This window comes from Orycteropus afer, unplaced genomic scaffold, assembly GCF_000298275.1.
Source record: "Orycteropus afer afer isolate SDZICR_OR568_19922 unplaced genomic scaffold, OryAfe1.0 scaffold00099, whole genome shotgun sequence".
Classification (NCBI taxonomy): Eukaryota; Metazoa; Chordata; class Mammalia; order Tubulidentata; family Orycteropodidae; genus Orycteropus; species Orycteropus afer.
The window spans coordinates 2,115,613-2,121,356 of NW_006921686.1; positions in this window are offsets into that span (position 1 = coordinate 2,115,613).

The following is a 5,744-nucleotide window of genomic DNA, read 5'->3' on the forward strand; positions in this document are numbered from 1 at the left end:
TCTCTCTGTCTGTCCATCTCTCTCTCTCTCCATCTGTCTGTCTGTCCCTCCCTCTCTCTCCCTCTGCCTCTCTCCCTCTCTCCATCTGTCTCTCTCTCTCTGTCTGTTTCTCTCTCACACACACAGTCTCTCTCTCTCTGTCCATCTCTCTCTCTCTCCATCTGTCTGTCTGTCTCTCTCTCACACACACACACACACACAGTCTCTCTCTCTCTCTCTCTCTCTCTCTCTGTCCATGTCTCTCTCTCTCCATCGGTCTATCTGTCTCTCTCTCTGTCTCTCACACACAGTCTCTCTCCTCTGCCCACCTTTGTTCGGCTGTTTCTTCCTATAACTCAATTGGATCCTCTTCTCTTTTCTCCTCTGTCCCCATCTCTCCCTGTCACCCTTTGGCTTTGCCTTTCTCTGAGTCACACTCGTCACTGGAGTCACATCCCTCCCCACCCCAGTTAAGGTACAGTCCCCTCAACCCCTCTGGCCACTCACTGCCTCCCCCCATAGACCATGCTTCGTGTTTTCAGAATCAGCTGGAACAAGGCCAGGGGGCCCCCTGTGTACCCCACCCTGAGAGGTGAGGCTGGGAGCCCAGGCCCTCGTTCCCCCACCGTGGTGGCCCTCAGCAGGGCCGGGCAGATGGAAGAGCTTTGCATCTGTAATTAGAATGTGATTTAAATTAATTTTTTGCCCCCAAAGCCTGATCTGGGGAGCTCAGCGTGTGTGGCACTGTTGGGGCTCCACACCCCTTTCCTCTCTGCTGTCCTTAAAGGCCCAGTGTCTCCCAAGGGCCTTCAGACAGCACCCACCTGGGGGAGCCATGGCATGGGACCCTGGACTCAGCCACAGTCCCTGGAGTCCTGCCACCATCTACTTTAGCTGGTTCCCATCACCCTCTTCCACTCAGCCCACTGAGCACACGGGAAGACTAAGGGTTGGAGGAAGAAAGAGTCGTCTGAGAGGGTCCAGACCTCAGATCCCTGGGGGAGATGGCCGAGGAGGAGGGTCAGCGTGTGCTCAGGGGGTTAAAGGACAAAGGGTTGGGAACACACAGAGAGAAAGAAGGAACTAAGGACAGAGGTCCTGGTGAGGAAGAGAAAGTCAGAGTGTGAGGGAGTGAGAGACAGAGACAGAGAGAGACACAGAGACAGACAGGAAAAGTGGTTTAGTCACTAGTGCCACTCTGACAGGAATATATACCACCAATGGGACGGCTTCAACAAACAGGAGTTTATTCTCTTACAGTTTGGAGGCTTTTAGTCCGAGTTCAAAGTGCCAGGCTCTAGGGGCCGAGTGAAAGCCCCTCGACCTTGGGGTCCAGCTCTGCCTCCTGCTCCCGGCCCCTGGAGCTAGAGGTGTTTCTCACTCAGGCAGCTGCTGGCTGCTGAGTCTGACAAACCCAAGGTTGACAAGTAAAAAGGCACAGTCCCGAAGTTACCAAACCACACGGCAGGCCATTGATTCAAGTCCATTGAAAATCCCAACATCGGCAGAGCATGGCAGGCTACTGAATGAAGACTCTGTTACATACAGGGTTCAAGCTGCCAAAAAGGCAGAGACCATCCCCAAATCTTCTCCTTATATTCTGGGTCTCCGCAAACCACATCCCTAAGGCAGCTACTCAGCTGCTCGCAGTAGATTCCGCCATGGAGCTGATTACCAGTCTCATCATGGGGAATACTACGTCCAGCTGCCCAGACACTCAACCAGGCCCAGCCAAGTTGACACACAACCTTAACTACCACAGAAACTATGGAGACAGAGAGGGGAGGCAGAGGGTCAGAGACAGAGAAACATGGAGGTGAAGCCGAGGCCTGGGTGGGAGCAGAGGGGCCCTTCCCTGGAGCCCCTGGAGCCCAAGGGGTCTGTGTCCCACTCCTTGCCTTCGGTCCACAGCCTCCCCACCCCACCCTGCCAGGGAAATGCAGCTGCCGCCCTAACCCCGCCCCTGCCGCCCCTAACCCCTCCCCTGCCACCGCCCTAACCCCGCCCCCTGCTGTCTGAGCTCCAGCTCTTCTCTGGCTGCCTTTTCAGCAGGACACGCTGGACGCAGCAGGGGCAGGGCTGTTTATGAGGGACATAAAACAAACGGTAGACAGCTCAGCAGGGTGGCACACAGCCTCCAACTCCTCCCAGCCTCTGTCTCTCTGGTTCTCTCCCCCTCTCTCTCAGTCCCTGTCCCTGTCCTTCTCTGAGTCTCTGTCCCCTTTCTCTGGGTCTCTGTTCTCTCCCTGAGTCTCTGTCCTCTATCTCTGGGTCTCTGTCTTCTCTCTGGGTCTCTGTCTCCCTCTCTCTGGATCTCTGTCCCCTTTCTCTGGGTCTCTATCCTCCTCTCTCTGGGTCTCTGTCCCCCCCCCCCGTGGGCGTCTGTCCCCCTCTGAGCCTCTGTCCCCCTCTCTGAGTTTCTGTCCCCTCTTTCTGGGTCTCTGACCCCCTCTCTGTGGGTCTCTGTCCCCCTCTCTTGGTCTCTATCCCCCTCTCTGGGTCCCTGTCCCCTCTCTCTGGCTCTCTGTCCCCCTCTCTGAGTTTCTGTCCCCTCTCTCTGGGTCTCTGTTCCCCTCTGTCTGAGTCTCTGTCTCCCCTCTCTGGGTCTCTGTCCCCTCTCTCTGTCCCTGTCTTCTTTCTTTTTGGTGCTCTCCCTCTAAAACAATGACTTGTAACTTTCCAGGGGTCAAGTACCTCTTTGTGGAAATGGGACAAATACGCTGTGCCACCTCCCCCAAAAAACACACACAAGCACGCTGTCCTCAACTTCCTGTGCGATTTTAGAAAGTTCACAGGTTGGACAGCCCCTCAGGAGGTTAAAGACTCAAATGCAGAAAATGCCAAGAGAAAGGGTTCCAAGCACCTCTCTCTTCCATTTGAGGGCCCTGCCAGGGCTGGGGCCGGGCTGGAGCCTACCGGCCACATCGCTGCCTCAGGGCCTTTGCAACTGCTCTTCCCCATTCTTTTCCGTCCCTCCCCTCCTTCAGGTCTCTGCTGTGTTACCTCTGCTGAGAGCTGTGCCTGCCCAGACCCTGTAAGGCATCAGCCTCCTTGCCTTCACTCCTCCTGTTTGTCTTCAGGGCACCTGCCACCTCCTGCAGTTATTGTAGACTTTACACAGGCATTGTTTTCTTTCTCTGTTCTCTCATTCTTCACCCACTCCTCCCCCAACAGAATGTGAATGCCATGAACTCGGTAAGAAGTTTGTCTGTTCCTTGGTTCCACAGTCAACACTCATGGAAGCAGCACTCAAGAAACCAGACATCATAGTGCACTGGGCACACCTGCTGCAAAAGACCTCTTTCAAGTGCCGGAGCGAAGATGTCTCTTTGAAGACTAAGATGTACCTAACTCAAGCCACAGTATTTTCAATTGCTTCATATGCATGTGAGTTTGATTTTGGTTTCATATGCATGGGGAAGCTGGACAATGAATAAGGAAGACCAAAGAAGAGTTGATGCTTTTGAGTTGGGGTGTTGGAGAATAATACTGAAAGTGCCATGGACTGTCAGAAGAACGACCAAATCTGTCCTGCAGGAAGTGCAGCCAGAATGCTCCTTGGAAGCGAGAATGCCAGACTTCGTCTCACCTACTTTGGTCATGTTGTCAGAAGGGACCATTCCTTGGGAAAGGATATCATGCTTGGGAAGGTGGAGGGTCAATGAAAAAAAGGCCCTCAAAGAGATGGATTGACGCAGTGGCTGCAATGATGGGCTCAGGTGTAGCAGGAATTGTGAGGTGGGTGCAGGACCGGGCAATGTTTCATTCTGTTGTACACAGGGTCGGAGATGACGACACCTAACAGCACCAACAAAGCTACGAACCCAGAACACTGCCTGGCACCCAGTAAGAGCTCAGTGAGTGTTGGTTGCCCACACATCTTTTTCCTTGATCTCCTTAGGACACTGGTGGCAAAGCTTGTCTGGGTGCTGAGCCCTTTCAGGAACTGAATCAAAGCTGTGGACTGTCTCCCAGACACATATGGATACCAGGACCCCAAACCAGACCCACTGCTTTCCAGTTGATTCCAACTCATAGTTACCTTTAGGACAGAGTGGAACTTCCCCACAGGCTCTCCAAGGCTCAATCTTTACCGAACCAAAGCCCAAACCAAATCCACTGCAGTAGAGTCTATTGTGACCCAAAGCGCCCCTAGAGGACAGAGTGGAACTGCACCACAGGGTTTCCAAGGCTGTCAGTCTTCACAGAAGCAAAGCCGAAACCAAACCCACTTCCCTGGAGTCCATTCTGACTCACAGCGCCCCTAGAGGACAGAGTGGAACTGCACCACAGGGTGCTGTCAATCTTTATGGGAGCAAAGCCCAAACCAAACCCACTGGAAGCAAAGGCCAAACCAAACCGACTGGTGTGGAGTTGATTCCGACTCACAGCGCCCCTAGAGGACAGAGTGGAACTGCACCACAGGGTTTCCAAGGCTGTCACTCTTTAGGTATCAGACTGCTTTATTGTTCTCCTGTGGAGCAGCTGATGGGTTCCAAGCACCAATCTTTCATTCAGCAGCTGAGTGCATTAACCACTGTGCCACCAGGGCTCCTATACAAATACCAGGCACATAATTTTGCCCTCAAGTTTGGGGACTTAATGAGATAGATTGACAGACACAGTGGCTGCCAGGATGGGCTCAGACATTGCAGGGATTGGGACGCTGGTGCCAGACCGAGCAGTGTTTCATTCTGTTGTTCGTAAGGTCGCTACGAGTCGGAGACGACTCGACAGCACCTAACTACAATAGACTCTTAAAGCAGTTAAGGAGACTTCAGGCTAAGAACCTTCTGAAAGGCAGGTGGCAAAGAGGGACAGCTTAACAGACATAGACATGTACGTACACACATGCATGTGCACAGTGTGCTGACATCATACCTGAGGCAGACACACATGCCCCTCCGATATGCACCAGATGCAGTGGGAGAAACGACACACCGCCACTCCTACACACATGCACACACACATGCACGCCTGCACACACACATGCACACACATGCATGTACGTGCATCCCTGGGGCACAATCTGATAACCAGACGTGTGTGCGTGCACACACACACAGATGGCTACAAACACAGGCACACGAGGACACTTGTCTTCCAGGGGAGGGAGAAAGGCAGAGGGGAATAAGAAGAGAAACTCAAATATGGGGCTTTGGCTCTGTCCTGCCTCCTGCTCTTGTCTCTGATTCAGTCAGAGCCAGAGAGAGAGAGGGAAGAGAGAAAGGGGGTGAGGGAGGAATGACCGAGGAGGGGCCCTGTGGGGACAGGGAAACAGCAGGCTGAGGGATACAGAGGGAAAGGCGGGCAGTGAGAGAGAGAGAGGCAGAGATGTGTGAGCACAGAGACCAGGAAGGCAGTGGAGGCGAGGGGGGCGAGACAGACAGACAGGGGTAGATCGGGACGGTGACAGAGTAAGAGAAAGAGAGACAGGACAAGACAGGGACAGGGACAGAGAGACAGGGACAGAGAGAGAAAGAGATAAGAAGACATAGAAAGAGCAGGGAGACGGGTCAGGTGGAAAGCGGCCAGGAGGGGCGAGAGGGCGACAGAGACCTGTGGCGGCCCAGCCGGGAGGGGAGACCCGGGGCGGGGCGGCCGTGGGGGAGAAGAACCGAGACAGGGAGCCGGCGGGTGAGGACCGGGGAGGAGCGGGCGGGTGAGGACCGGGAAGGAGCGGGCGGGTGAGGACCCGGGCGGAGCGGGCGGGTGAGGACCCGGGAGGAGCGGGCGGGTGAGGACCCGGGCGGAGCGGGCGGGTG